The sequence below is a fragment of the Lissotriton helveticus genome, chromosome 4_1 (genome assembly GCF_964261635.1).
Source record: "Lissotriton helveticus chromosome 4_1, aLisHel1.1, whole genome shotgun sequence".
In the NCBI taxonomy this organism is placed as follows: Eukaryota; Metazoa; Chordata; class Amphibia; order Caudata; family Salamandridae; genus Lissotriton; species Lissotriton helveticus.
In genome coordinates, this window is record NC_136063.1 from 1,753,479,509 (window position 1) to 1,753,495,319 (window position 15,811).

Genomic DNA, 15,811 nt, shown 5'->3' on the forward strand with positions numbered 1-15,811 from the left:
AGCTGGATTGTGGCGGGGACTTTCCCTGCACTCTGCTGGGTTCCTTTTTCCGTGATAGTCCAGGGATGAGCTGGTTCTTGATTCATGTATGGCAGCACGTGCGATTGCGGACAGAGAGTTGTAAGTGAGTTACCTCCCTTCAGCAGTTTGACTTCATCTAAGACATTTGATAGAAAAGCTGGAAGCGACGAAAGGGAGTCGATGATTGGAGAGCAACAACAGACCGACTGGATGAGCTTTGCAGAGGATTGCGCTCCTACTATTAGGTTGTTCAGTTTGTCCAGTTTGTTGTCAATGCCTGAAGTGAACAACGCTAAGGTATTCAGAAGATCGACCTGCACATCCAGTTTGTCAGAGTGATAATTTAATGCATTAACGGTTTGTTGAAAGGTTTGTAGGAGCTGAGGCCAGACACCTGTTGCTGTGAGCTCCTCTTGGTTAGGCTTTGGATTTGACGTACGTTTAGGTGAGTTTTGAGAGTTTTTAAGAAAAAATGACAAGTCCGCTAAAAACTGGTCATTTGAGTCGGATTTTTTTGATGGTTTTTGCGGTGATGTCATTACTACCGGTGTTGGTGAGAATACAATTTGCTGGGGACTGGACACGGCCCGAAGATCCTTTGGAGTTCTTATAGTTTGGGGCGATAGAGCAGAACCTAAAACTTTGTTACAAATGTGGGAGTTTTGCACGTGGATTTGTGGAAAGATTAATTGGCGATGAGGGACCGTTATAGAATCCTTTAATGCGGCTAAATCTTGACATGACGATGATACTGATGTTTCTGGTTTCAGGGCTTGGTCTTTGGGGGGACTTGAGATATGCGAAGGGCTCTGCGGAAGGGTTTCCGAAAAACAGGCTTCTTGCTTAGACATAGAAATAGACATAGAAATAGGTGGAGAGACCTGGCCTGAGTGCAGTTGTTGATGATGATTAGATTGAGGGGTTTCTTTTAGGCTGATCCCCCCAGGCCGGGGTGCGATTGAAACATTAAGAGCGGAGCCAAAAGTAAAAACATCCGAGAGTAGTACCTGATGTAAAGAATGCGGTTGAAATGGGAGCATACTTATTTTGGCCAGTTGGTCCGGTGCTCCGAGCCTGGTAGCCTCCGATGGCTGGAACTGTGGAAGAGTGTTCGACATAGATGGAATTTTTTTATAATAGTCCAACAGATTCAAAGGTTTTGAGGTATTTGATGTGACCATACTCTTGCCGTTGTGAGTGGTGTTACTGTTGCCATTGCTATTTGGCGAAGTTTTTACTGTGTTCCCTGTTTCATTGCTTCCTTGATGGGGCTCCACACCCGTTATCGACTGTTTTGGTTTCCTCCGTTTTGGAGCGGATGCTGTTTTTCTGATTTTCCCAGATCTCATGGCTTCTGTTAGTTGAAACGGTTCAAGGCGAGCTGCGATGGATGACCTTGTCAAGAAACCGATAAGGTAGCTCTACCGAGCTGTTTCGGAGTTTGAAAACTGGTGGATCTGTTGATTCTGGAACTCTGGTGGGTCAGAAGGTGTTATCTCTGGCTAGCTAATGTTGCCCTGAATTTTGAGTCTGTGCTGTCAGTACTATCCTGCGAGATTAATTTATTCTCGCAAGGCTACCAGAGCAACCAGGTCTGCTAATAGCTGGCGTTCTTCGTAAATTGCTTTTGCCACTTCGGTGGAGTCGCACCAGTGCTTTAATCAATACTTTACTAGTGGCACCCCCCCGCACTTTTGTATTCCCAGCCCCTGTCCTCCCGCCGCGCCCGCCCGCTTGCTGCACAACTCGAGCCTCAGGCCAGGAGACCAGATCCTGACCCTGTATTCCCCCCTCCCCTAACTGAAGCCACACAGGTACTGAGGCAAACGCTGGGGAGGTGGGATGTGACAAGGACGGCTCAACCAGCCTGTGGCCCAGGTTGGCAGCGAAACCGGTGAACGCTAGGTGGATTCGAGGGGGAGGGGGCGGGGGGAGCAGCCCCAGAGCTGGGTAAGAGGCCAAGTACCCCGCTCGCCCGAGAGGCCAGGCAGGGAGGTGGAGGAAGCTGCGAGTGAGAATGGACAGGCCACGGACACAGGAGACAGGAGCCGGGGGCCGGAAGAGCGCGGTGAGCGAGAAGGGCACCCTGCGGCTTGAGAAGCAGCACAGGGAGGGGGGTTAGGTAGGCTGCAACAATCGGCACACTGCAACACCATGCGGCACCCGGGGGCGACGGAGGGGGGCTTAAGGCACGGAGCCAGGGACCGGGGTCTGTCCGTTTTCACCCAGCCGCCAGCCGGCCAACCAAATCCCCTGCTCACTCCGCCAGCGGTGACAAAGATGACCCTTGTGCCTCACAGCCACACACCCGCTTCTGCCGACTTACCGATGCGCCACGGAACCACTGCAGCCTCCCCCCTGCGCTGACAATGCCCGAGAGGAGAGGAGAAGTGGGGCCAACTCTGAAGCTCTCTCTCAGCTCTCTCAGCTCGACCCGACTCAGCTCACGGCTCGTCCAGCCGACGTCCAGCTCCACCCACCGTTCCAACAACTCCTCGCCTCACCTGACGGCACATCCAGAAGCACTGCAACTCCTCCCGTTAGTGGGGCGCGGCCAACAACAACCGTAGAAATGATAATTGGCTTGATAATATGCCCTGGAGAATTCCAATCGAAGCCCATGTCCACACCACAACATGGGCTTCTATTGGAATTCACAAGGGCATATTATCAAGCCCATTATCGCCGCTTTATCGGCAGTTTTCTGCCGCTAAACCGGCGATAATTTTTATCGCCGTTCTTGATAATATGCCCCAAAGTATGGTGGCTTCAAAGGTATATTACACAGCTATATGACACGCAGAGTGAAAATAAACAAGCAATTTAGGAGTATCTTGAGTGCCATAAATAATTCACCTGACATTTAATGGGAAGCACTGAGAGGCTCTGAAGACTAACAAAAGTGAAGTTTATTTCCTTAGCTGTTGCTGAAAAAAGTGATAGAGAAATTATACACAGAGGCTAGAGCTAGATAACAACCTCGCATAATTCCCACGCCCCCATCACCAGCGCCCATGTGGCCTTTCAGAAAACTCCTCTGCAAGGGACAACTCAAACAACAGGCTAAGGCTCCCAGGTGCCATTTCGGCAATACAAGCTGTGACTTATTTGACTCATGCAGGGCCTCTCAGCAGATGCGGTGTAGGTTTTTCCAAAATGACGTAGAGTGGCTATTATCAAATCTCGATATAGACTACTTTTTTAAGTGTTATTAAGAAGACAAGATGGCACATCTTAAATAAGATACAAATATTTTGCCCAAGTGTCCATTTTGTGTAGCTTTTTAATGTTTCTAAGTTAAACTATGATATGTTTTATTTAAACATATTTTCCTAAGATTCTTTATTGTTCTGTTTTTCACACCTGTTGATAAAAAGGTGTCTGCTTGGTTCGATGTTAATTGTTCATCGCTCTTATTTGTTTCTTTAAAAGATAAATTGTCACTTTATATGGCTTTCCTAAGCGATCAAAACATACCCAGTATCTTAATGAATTAGGCCATATTGTCTATTTAATATGTACTGCTTTTTATACTGTAAATTTTCTAATAACTTCTTTTCTTGAAACGAAAAAAATGAAATAAAAACACTTTAAACGGATGCGGAATATTTTGGAGCTAAAGAAAACAATGACGGTACACATGGCTGAACACTATGTCAAAACCTGCGGTGCTTAACTTGTGACCTGAATCAGATCTGCGTTAATTGGTAACAATATATTCCAAAAAAGGGGCAGAGTTAGCTGAAGTTGAATATGAGGCAACATTAATCAAGGAAAAAATAAAAGCACAGCAGGATACTGTGTGACTGTTTGATAGTCTAGATAAATTATAAGAAGGGCCTCAAAAGCATTTTTAATTAATTAGAAAGTGCCAGAGGGAATTTAGCCGTTCACAGGGCAGCCGCCAGTTACAGCGCCATTGTCAAATTGTTGTGTCTTTAATCTGGCAACAAGAGGGAGGGACGTTACTTAATGGATCATGTAGTTCTCAGTGGACACCTTTATCCTCGGAGGCATCAGCAGGAATATTAACATGGTTGATACGGCAATTGCAGCAATAACGATCCCCACCAAACTGGAACATTTCTGACACTAACTGCGTCGTAGGATAAATATGCAAAACATGTTATCCTGTCTTGGTGTATTTTTAACTGCATGGGCTCCATGACCAAGTATCCCAGGGGCACTGTTCAAATCATACTGGTATCGCTCACTCACTGCTCCCTTTTGACAACGTGTAAGTAAAATATAGCCTGCCTTATTTATGCACAAGTCATTTACAAAGTAGTATATATGCCCCTTTATTATGCTTATGTACAGGTTTGCTACTTTTTGGAGTTCACCAACATTCCCTATATTACTGAAGGAAGGCTGCCCCAGGCACAGATTCCAAAGCGTGTTAAAAGGAAAACATGTGATATAGAGATTTCCTGCTGGGTCCTGGTCCGTCTGTGTGGAAATCTACATAGTGTAGAGTTTGCCACAGGGGGATCTGGAGAAAGCCCTCCCACTGCACCTCCCACCATATGGAAGGGAGTGCTCTCCCTGCATCGTCCAATATTACAGCATGGCTAGTGATGCCTTTGTCTCTACTAGGGGCACAAACAAGAAGAAAACATATCATTTGAAAAAGACCTAGGGCATTGTGGGGCACTCCTTGCATGGAGGAATGAATAATACATGAGCATCTCCTGCCTCTCATCTATTATTCTTTTTAGCTTGCTTCTTTCTTTTCAAGTGGTGCCCACCCAGGGCACCCACAACATTTCCAATTGTTGGAGCTGCAGGGGAAGCCCCAAAGACCCCAAGGCTCTTGCTGGCTCCCCAGTCAGCAACTATACTGTGTGCAGTTGGGAGGCGGCAATGTTTTGTTAAAAGTGGGTGCCCCAGTGCCAACCAAGGGCACACAAAAAATATCTAAATGTTATGGGCCGGGGGAGGAAGCCTTAGGGCCTGTGGGCCCCTTCTTGCTCACCAGTCAGCACTGATACTGGATGCCAACAGAACGAGGCAATTTGTGTAAAGTGGGTGCCCATCCAAGGCTTACATAACACAGATTTTCACTGGGGGCTCAGGGGGGATTCCCGAGGTCTCCCAGAGCCTGTTGGCTCCCCAGCCAGCACCCTTCATGGCTGCCAGGGGGAGCCAGCTTCTATCCGTTCCTCCTGCCCAGGAGGCAGCAACTTATTGTTGTGCTCCCACCTGGGCAAGAGCAAAGTTGTGCTCCCCGCTTGGGAGAATGTGGGCAGGGAATAACGTTCATATTCCTTACCCATACTCTCTCTGGCAAGAAACACAGTGGTGTCCCAGGGTATGGGGTACCAGGCACACTGCACCACTCATCAGGACCAGGGGATGGCGATTCTATTTTCCACAAGTCATTGTGTTATGCGTGAAAATGGTTTTCCATAGCCCTTAACTATATTTTTATTGACTTTCTCACGGACCATTACTTTGTGACAGTGCCTGCAGTATATTACTATGACAAATTGGCTTAATAGTTGAAGTGAATAGTAGTCAACTGCAAGTAATATTAGCACTATACTTTCCTAGTTCTAGTTAGGTCTCAATAATTTAAACCTTATTAGAAAGCATTTATCAGTACTAAAATGTAAGAAACCACGCCTTTTTGCAGATGCTCCCCACTTTTTGCACCCATTTGGACTACTAGATTCTGATCTTCAACTCTGATAGTGCACTGATGCCTGCTAACTAGGTCGCAGTGCCAGTACTCTCTCCCTAAAATTGTTATTATGTGGAAACCCCAATTGACAAGGACTTTCCGCCCCTTATATATGGTGCCAGTGGTACCCTTGGCATGGGTGGTAAAGGGCTCCCCAGGGTTTTCAGCACTGTCTGTGCCAACCTGAACAATCCAAGTAAATTACTGAGTGCGGCTTGCCATTGCACACTGCAGGGAAAGTGTAAACTGCTTGAACTCAACTTTGCTGTGTGGCAAAGTCAGCACACAATGTTTACTGTAAGCCAGTCGCCCCTAAGAATGACCCCCTAAAGTCCTGGAGGCAGGGTTCATTATATTAAAGTTGGGGACATGGAAGTGCAAGTTATATGTCCCTATAGTGGCCTTTACCAATAGAGTACACTATAATTGTTAGATAGTCCATAGAATAACATGGGCTGGCACCCGGGCAAACCCGAGTTTGGAAGCTACATTATGATATTATCTAAATATGCTGTCTTTGGTATCAACCAACGTGCATCATCAACCCTGACAAAAATCTTGTATCGAAGGCAATGTGGGCATGTACCCAGGTAGCTACCTTAGAGGTTGCCCACCTAGTTGCCCCAGCTTCTCTGTGATCTGACTGGCAGCCATGCTTTCTGCCAATAAGACAGGATTTTGAGCTCCTGGCAAGCAGGGTGAACATTTTCAGGAGTCAGGAACAAAGGCATGAGCAGGAAGGAGGCCGCATGTCTTCCTCCTCAGGCTGGCTAGTGCAGTAGCAGATAAAGCAGGTGAGTTTTAAAGGCTGCACCTTCTGTGATAGGCAACCAGGCAGCCTCACAAAGGAAGAAACAGCCCTTCTCCTTCCGCCAGGCATATTTGCACCTGGGCAGGCGGGAAAGTTAGGTAGTCAGGAGGTGTACACCACAAGAAGGCTAGCTGCAACTCTAGGATGGACTGGCCAGTCTGAGGGGCTGAGAAGGACTATTGCTATTTTTAAAAGTGGTAGAATAGTGGGTTTCGGGTAGAAAATGTGACAGGCCTGTATGTGGTCACCTCAGGGGCAGATTAGCTGCTGGGGTTAGTAGCTCATTGGCCACTTTCATCCACACCAATAACAACCCTAAATCTAGTCTTTAAGGGCTATCCCTGGTGCCAGAATCTCAGTCCTGAATCAATTTGAAACAAAGAGGACAAAGAAGATACCCATGTCTGTGGCAACAGGATTTGAACAAACAAAAAAAGGGATACTCTCCCCCTGGCGCAAAACTCCTGGAACAGACTGATCAATACTTGTGATAGGTTGAATATCAGTTCACTCAAACGGAGGGAGCCCTGTGAGAGCCTGACACACCCTCAGAATCCCCTGGATTAATAGCTCTAGTCCCCTGCAAACAGCAGGTAAAACAACCCTCCGGATGGAAAGAATCGCGAGCCATAGAGCCCTCCAAGGATTCGCCCAAATCCATATGGTCTAGTACATTGTGGGAACTGTAGACTTGCCTGCCACAAACTTTCAGGCAGCTACTGTGCTCCCAGGGACCACCAAACATCAAAGTAACCATCTGCTGTGCTTACCACTGGCATAGCCTGTTGGTCGCCAGTCTGGCAACTGACCCCTGCACTCAACACTGCATCTAGAGGGAACTTTATTCCACTTCCATCCGATATCAGCAGTGGCTCCATTGCTGTGTTTTTGCATCTTGTCCCAAAAAGCACCTGTAAGTGGTAAAAAGCACCTATCCCCTGCTTCCGGGACAGTCACGACACGTCTGAATCTGCGCTGCAAAGGCAAAATAAAATGTAACAGACTGTCACAACTTGTTGCTGGGACCTGCATCACCTTTACCCTCCTCGACCTCCAACCACCATTTTTCCCCCTTGACAGCAATGCAAAAGATTTGCAGTATTGTATTATTACGATTTATGTTTTCTTCTAAACTCTATAACTCTGGTTATATGCATCTGATCATGTTCATTTTGGGGTTTTAATTAAGATAAAAATACTCTTCATTTTTATAAATTGGTGTCAGATTTCTATTAAGTTGTGTCAACTACTTATCGTCCATGTTGAAACTCATGTCCCTCTAGTAAAGCCTGAATACTCTTTGGCACACTACCAGGACTGAGCTAAGGATTTATTACGTGAATAAAAGGACCATCTTTGGGGTCTGCGAGAGTATTGCATGGTGAAGCATAACCAGCATCACCATATAATACTCCACCTCCCTACACAAAAAAGCAGAAAATACAGCACAATATAAATCCAACTAGGGAGACAAGATTTTTCAAAGTTTTTTATTGTTTCTGGTGCCAAAAGCAAGTTAAGTCCAACCACACTGAAGGGCAAATCGGACACAAGAACCAGGTACATCCCAGGTTCAAAGTTTACCTTCTAACTTAGTAATTTTTCTGAAAAAAAGCCTTCGTCAACGAGGATGTTAGCAGGTCGGGTGCCAGCTGAACCCAAATTGGGGCTCGTCGATGGCAGTAGAACTTTGCTCTAGATGGAAGATTGAGGCTCTTGATGTAGCTAGCTGGAAATTCAGAGGGAAGGGTCCATTTCAGGTCTCAGGAAGGCATTGTCATTGTGTTGCTTCTCGGTATTGGCCTGAGTTAGGTCCACTACATTCAGAACTCAGGATCCTTTGAGTAGGGCTAACCAGAAAGTTGAATCTGACCAGCAGTTTGACAATGGCAGCTGTGGCTTGTTGGCAGTCTGGTGGTAGATTTCTGCTGAAAGTTTGAAAAAGTTTCTAAGTGTTCCGTCTTGCAGATTTGCAAGGGATAGTGTGCACTCTAACAACAGTCAAGGGTACAGGACCATTTATGTACCACTAGGATGTTAGGACTCAGTCTTCCAGAAGCCACCAGCTGGGTCCAGGGGAAGTCCAGTTGGGACTAGTCAACTGGGCTCAGCAGAGATTTGGGCTTCTTGCAGCTTTTTTGTTCCAGGACACTAAACAAGAGGCTAGTCAACTAGCCCTTTTAGAGGGAAACAGGTAGAATCCCTTCATTTTTTCTCCAAAGGCTCAACAGTTGGTGCAATTCTGTTTATGTCTTCCACTGGTCCAAATGTGTTCTGAATAAGGCACTGAGTGTGTCACTGTTATGGCCAGTGCCTGTAGAAACTTCTGGCCACTCTCTAACTGATGACATACCCAGTGGTGCCCTACACACTTTTGCAGTACCTTCTGTGCCTTTTAATTTAAAAAATCCCACAGTGCCACTCTCTATATAAAAGCAACATGCCAGAAACTGTCTTTCCTAGTGTAGAGCTCTGGGCACATACATGAGGTATGTGTTAGCAAAATGAGAAACGTTCTTTTTTTTATATATATTTTTATTTTCCAAATTATGCACACTTTTACTTTATACATTTCAACATGAATATTTCATATATTATTTCAACAATTCATGACCTTTATCCGTGTACAGTACACTTTCAAAATATATTAAACTTTTATCATTCTTATGCCAAAACACAACAATATTTTTCCAGTTCAATGATTACCCAATCCTTCTTTCCACTTATTTACTGGCTCCCAAATTCTTAGACCCACTGTCATGAGTTCACATGTTGCAGTATCATAAAACTCTATTTTGTATGGTACAATTGGTAAAACCTTTTGTTTAGAACTGAGTGACATTGTAATTGTTTAATTTGACTTGAATTGAGCAATGCTTGTTGATTTTCAGTAACCTCACTTGTAAAGCTTCAGCCACGTCAGGTTTAACCTTACCGCACGTTTCTAACTGTTCTGGAGCTGCACGTGCAATCGAAAGCCAACGCCTTGCTCACAGCCTATAAAAGCCTCTTCCCTTTCCACTAAGACGCTTCGCTTCGTCGAATCCAGTGCCTCTACGAGTGTTCCTGCATCGAGCTCAAGCCCTTCCAGATTGACCCGAGGATTGTTATGTTATGTTATGTTATGTTAAATGCAATTTATAAAGCGCACTGACACCGAAGCTTCCTGGCGCTGATAGACAGAACAGATGAGGGGGGAGCATAGATGATAAATTCTAGCCAGAGATGGGGAAGAGGTGGGTTTTTAACATTTTTCTGAAGTTCGGGAGGGAAGGGGAGGATTTGATTGGGAGAGGGAGGAGATTCCAAAGGACAGGAGCTAGGTGGGAGAAACGGCGGCCGCCGAACCTCTTAGTTTTCCTCTTGGGGGTGATCAGCAGATCGTGGTGGGCTGATGGAGATTGCGTGTGGGACAGTGAGGGCGAATGAGGGATTTTAGGAAAGCGGGACCAGGGCAGTGAAGTGCTTTGAAGGTGAGGCATGCCACCTTGAAGGCAACCCTTCGATCGACTGGGAGCCAATGGAGGCACATGAGCAGAGGCTTAGCTGATTGCCATCAGGGGGTTCCATGAATCAAGCCGGCCGCTTGATTCTGAACAACTTCCCCCTTTCCTCTCCCGACTGGCGACCTGTTTTCTCCTCCTTCCTTCTTCGAGGCTCCTTATCTGCGTCCCCTTCCTGCGGAGGGTCTTTGGTGTTCCTCTCGTTCCTGGCTCTCCGTTTCCAGTCTTCACTCCGAAGCAGCTTCCCAGCATCAGTGCAGGTCCCCGATTCTGGCCACAGCTTCTCTGAATCGGCTTCCGGTTCCGTCCTGAAAGAAACCAAGTAAGATTGTTTTAGTTACTAGGCAACGAGGAAGAGAACATAAAACATTGGCAAAGAAACAAGCTTTTGGTTGTTTTAAAAGCGCATTGAAAGAAACTTTGACGAAGACAATTGGTGGCATTTCTAGGCCCAAGAATATATTGGCAACAGCGAGATTTAGTTTATTTTAAAAAGCCACTCTGAAAGAAACATTGGCAAAAACAATAGTTAACGTTTTTCTTTTTGGGCACATGAAAAGAAGCATTGGCAAAGACAATTCGAACTACAGGCAGTGACAGAAAACTGCTATTTACAAACTAGTAAGCATACTAGAGCTGATTTATCGCAGTTATCATTTCTAGTTTTGAGAGTACAATATCTTGTGTACCAAGTGGTATTGTTTTCATAAACCATTTTATCATGTGCTATATTTGGGAAAAGATACAGTATGTGTATTGGAACTCCTTGAATTAGGAGTTGGTATGTTCTTTTTTCTTTTTCTCCTTGTGTTATTTCAGAACCCCCATTTAAAGGTCTCATCGTACACAGATTAGGTAAGATAAATGTGGTAGTGTCTAGTTAAAATACTAATCACTAATAATTAACCTCAGTTTATATAATCCTGTCTCTTCTCTTGACCGATGATATCTTGTGTTTATTTTAAAGGTTGATAACGTTTACAAATCACCTGTCTAAATATAAGAAGTGTCTGAAAGGGCTAATTTTGAATGGTATGTATAAGGCAATCCTAAATCATTGACATTAGATGTGTTTTCTTTTTAGAATAAGGAATGTACTGATAATGTGATTATATATAATTCAGTAATACAATAAGAAGTCAGAAGGAAGAAGCCCTGAACACTTCAAGAGAGAGAACATCGCTGACATCTCAAGAAGAGATCCAGTGTGTGCATTGTTTTCTCTGTCCACTTCCCCTTTCCCTTGCGGATTAGGCGATTGGTGAAAAGTTTCTATTCTCGCCAATTGGTTAGTCCACGAGGGAGTTGGGAGCTTGCATCACCAAGAAGGAAACAACAGGAACCTCGTGAGCATCGCCTTGACACCCAAGGCCCTCTTCCTCCTGCTTTTCTGAGCATAAATATTCTTCTCCAAATTATATGCGGATAATAGATTAGCCAGCCAGGTTTGCATTCCCGGGGGGTATTTATCGAGCCACGCCCTGGCTATGGTTAATCTGTACACTGCCATTGCTACAAACAAAAATTCCCGTGGTACCGCATCTCCATCTGGACCAACTCCTAGAAGAATCCAGGGAGGAGTGAGCACTATTTGAATTCCCAGTGAACTAACCAAAAAGACCTCTATATCCCTCACTAGTGTGTGCAGTTGAGGGCATGTGGCAAAGATGTGCACACTGTCTGCTTCTAGGGAATTGCATCGGGGACAAAAAATACCCGTAGTACCGCCCCATTTTGCCATCCTAGCTAGCGTAAAATACAATGAGAATAGGGTTTTATAATGTTGGGATTGTAAAGGGGATGAACACAGAACCGTTGGACCTAATTCTAGGGATTCCTGAAACCAAACCTGCTCACCACCCAATTTCTCCACCCACTTATTACTGTGTTTTTCCATGGCATCCTTTTTCCCTTTTACCAAACTTGCATAAAAATATCGTATTGTACAATCCACAGACAGCTTTATTTTCTCAATAATCTCATTCCTGCTAAACCCAGCAGCCCCACCCTGCTTGTTGCCTAAGAAACTTCTAATCTGAAGATACTTAAAAAGCCTCTGTTATCCAGACCGTACTTACTCCTCAAATCACTGAACTGCATCATCCCATCAGTATTAACAATATCACCAATTTGTGTGATCCCCCTTGCCTCAAAGTCTGCCATTGTTGTGTCTGAAAATACAGCTGGAGGAAATTACCTATTTTTATACATCCTAACATATCTGTTGTATCTCGCTAATCTTGATTTTTTTAGAAAAGCACTCCAAATGTTTACAGCGGCAGCTAATGTCTTAAACCTTGTTCTTTTAAAGTATCCAAAATCGATACTATTTAACAAGCAGTTTCCCGCTTCTGCCCTAAGGACTGTTGAATACACTTCCGTAGGAAAGCTGGCAACTCTTCGGTCAAGGTTCTCCCCTCCAATTAGCCCCTGCATGTATTGTAAGGAAGCCGCCATATAATACAATCTAAAATCCGGTGCTCCCCACCCACCTTTCTCTCTCGGGAGGGAGATGAACCTATAGGCCCTCCGTGTTTTTCCCTGCGCCCATATAAATCTATTCAAAATCACCTCTAGTGCATTAAACCAACTTGCTTCAAATAATAACGGAATGGATCTAAAAAGGAAAAGAAACTTAGGAAGAATCAACATCCTAATTACATTAGTACAGCCCACTATTGACAAATGTAGGTTGTTCATTCTGTCTAAATCTAATTTTACTCGTGTCATTAAGGAAGTCATATTATTTATTTCCTACTACGTCCTCTAGATTTGCTGAGATCGCGACTCCCAGGTAAACTGCTGAGCCAACTACCCTACCATCATTGCAACCAACATACCTATTTTCTATGATCTGCATTTTCGAACTATTCAAGCTATATCCCGATACCCGACCAAATTTTTGGGCTTCCAGTTTCACCTCCCTAATAGCCCCTGTCGGATTGGGTGTCAGAATGGCCACATCGTCAGCGTACGCCAAAGTTTTTATCCAGCAGCCATTCATCAGCATTGCTGGAATCTCTGGATTTTGTTCTAATCGGCGGAGAAACGGATCTAAATAAAGCGCAAATAACAAGGGAGAGGAGGGACAACCCTGCCTGGTCCCCCTACTGATCCTAACCCATGCAGAATGCCCCCTATTAACCCTAATCTTAGCTTTCGGGTCTTTATATAGGGTTTGTGTAGCCTTTATGAATCCCTCCCCTATGCCACTCATCTCATGACAGACCATAGATATCCCCAAGAGACCCTATCAAATGCTTTCTCTGCATCTAAAAACAGTGCTGCCTTGGCGTCTCCCAGGGTACCTGCTGCATCGAACATTGTGATTACTTGCCTGACATGTTGCGTTGTACCTTTTCCTGGGATAAACCCATGCTGGGAGGGGCTAACCAGGCTCTCAATTATCCTTGATAATCTTTTGGCTAGCATTTTAGAGTAAAATTTTACATCGACATTCATTAGTGTAATGGGTCGATACGAGCCTGGAGCCGTAGGTGGTTTACCCTTTTTTGCTATCACTGTGATGTCAGCAGCTCCCCAGAAATCAGGTATCGAGTCCCCCTTCTGAGTCAGAAACATAATATTAAACATATCAGCTGCTAACACCGTTTGGAATACTTTAAAAAATTCCACCGGGATCTGGTCCGGACCCGCTGCCTACCAAGAGCCATAACAAATTCTTCCAATTGAAATGTGGCTTCTAACTCCTCCTTGTCATCCATCTCAAGCACCGGAGGGAGAACATCCCTCAGATACCCCTCTGCCTCCTCCATACCCCCTACATTATCAGAGGAGTAAAGACCTATATAGAATTGTCTAACGACTCCCCTCACCTGACCTGCCTCTGTAAAAGAGTTGCCCTGTGCATCAACAATCTCCTTAACATCATATTGCTGCTCTCTGCCTACTCCGAGCCGCTAAAATATGGCCCACCCTCTCACTGAGTTTGTATGCCTTCTCCCTTTGAGTCAGATATTTCTCCGCTGCTTTTTTGGCCATACCTTCAAGGGCTTCTGCTCTAGTTGCGGTAATCCTAAGCAATAGCTGGTCGAGCGGGGAATTCTGAGTTATAGCTACTGCTAAATCTTCTTCCAATTTCAAAAGATTTTTTCGTAGTTCTTCTGACCTTAATCTCTCCTTCTTTTGATTAGATAAGACAAAACTCAATGTCTCCCCCCTAACCCCCGCCTTGAATGAATCCCATACAACCCCCGGTGGTGCTGTCCCTCTATTTATATCCCAAAAATCCTTTATCCATACGGCCATATAGTCCCGATATGCTTGATCTTGTAATAGTGCATGTTCAAAGGTCCAAGATACATCTCTCCTTTGGACCTGACCCAGCTTAAGTGTCACTACTAGTGGACTGTGATCTGAGATCATTCGAGGGTGTCTTTCAATTTTTGAGCCAGTAATCAAACTATTCGAAATTAAAAAATAATCCAATCGAACCAATACCTTGTGAGGAGCTGAATAGAATGTGCTGCTGTCTAAGTGCGGATGCCACTTCATCCAGGGGTCTTCCAGGGAGTTATGTAATACCATGTCTGAGAGTGCTCTATACACCTTCTTTTTCCTCCCTATATACTGTCTCACAGGTTGAGCAAATGAGCTACTAAAATCATGCAGATTGAGATCTCCGCAGCAAACGATTGGTTCGGGCCATTGTGCTAACTCGACATCCAGGTATTGAAAAACATCTGGGTCATCCTCTGTTGACCCATATATCGTAACCAGTGTGATAGTATCTCCCTTAAAAACCAATTCCAGTATTGCCCACCTCCCCCACTGATATTCCTTCTTCCTTTTCACTATTGTATCTCCACTCCTCCCTAGTACTGCCACCCCTTTAGTCTTGGTCCCTTGCTTGGAGTTCGCTAATACTAAAAAACCCAATTGCTCCAAGAGATATCCTTTAACACCCTCTATGTGGGTCTCCTGCAGGCATACTAGATCAAGACGCAGTGTTTTAAAGAAATGCACCCACCCTGAGTCTGTTGTTTACTTCATTGAGTCCACAGACATTTATCGAGGCGATTCTACACGCCATACAGATACACCCATTGTCCTACCAGTGAAACTACTGAATCATTAATCCTCTTCACGTACTGTATACATTCTAATACATTGCAGTTTTCATATTGTGTACATTCTGAAACATTCCTTTCATAAGTGTAATGTGCCAACATAAAAAAATAACAAAACTTTGTGCCCCTTTTTCGCCCCCCTTCCTCCCTGTACCTCCCCCCGCCCCTCCTCCTCCTGCTCCCCCTACCCCCTCCTCCCCTCCCCCTTACAGGCAAATAGGTCAGGAGACCTATGTGTGCCCACCTTGAATTGTGCCAATCTCATCCCTCTCCCACTTCTCCTCTTGATGTGCTGTGCTACCCCATCATCCTATACCTATACTTAGTAGACAGACACCTTGGGTCCAGCCCCTTTAACCACCCTTCTGCTTCCTCATTTCCTCCAAGAACAGCTGGGCTTTGATCTCTGAAGAGAACATCCAGGCTTTTCCCCTTACAACTACCTTGAGCCTAGCAGGGAAGAGGAGGTATGCTTCCAAGCCCAAGGCCTGAAAAGGAGCAATCATCTGTCTAAGCTTCCATCTCCTCTCTATGGTGACGTGACAGAAATCAGGCCTGGCGAAGAAAGTGATGAATTTGAATGACCTCCTGTTGTCTGGCCTTGCCTTGCCAATTATCTCTTCTCTCAGCAGGAAGTTCCCAACATTCACTAATATTGCCCTGGGCAGGTTCCCCTGGCCATCACCCCCTGTACCCCCCGTAC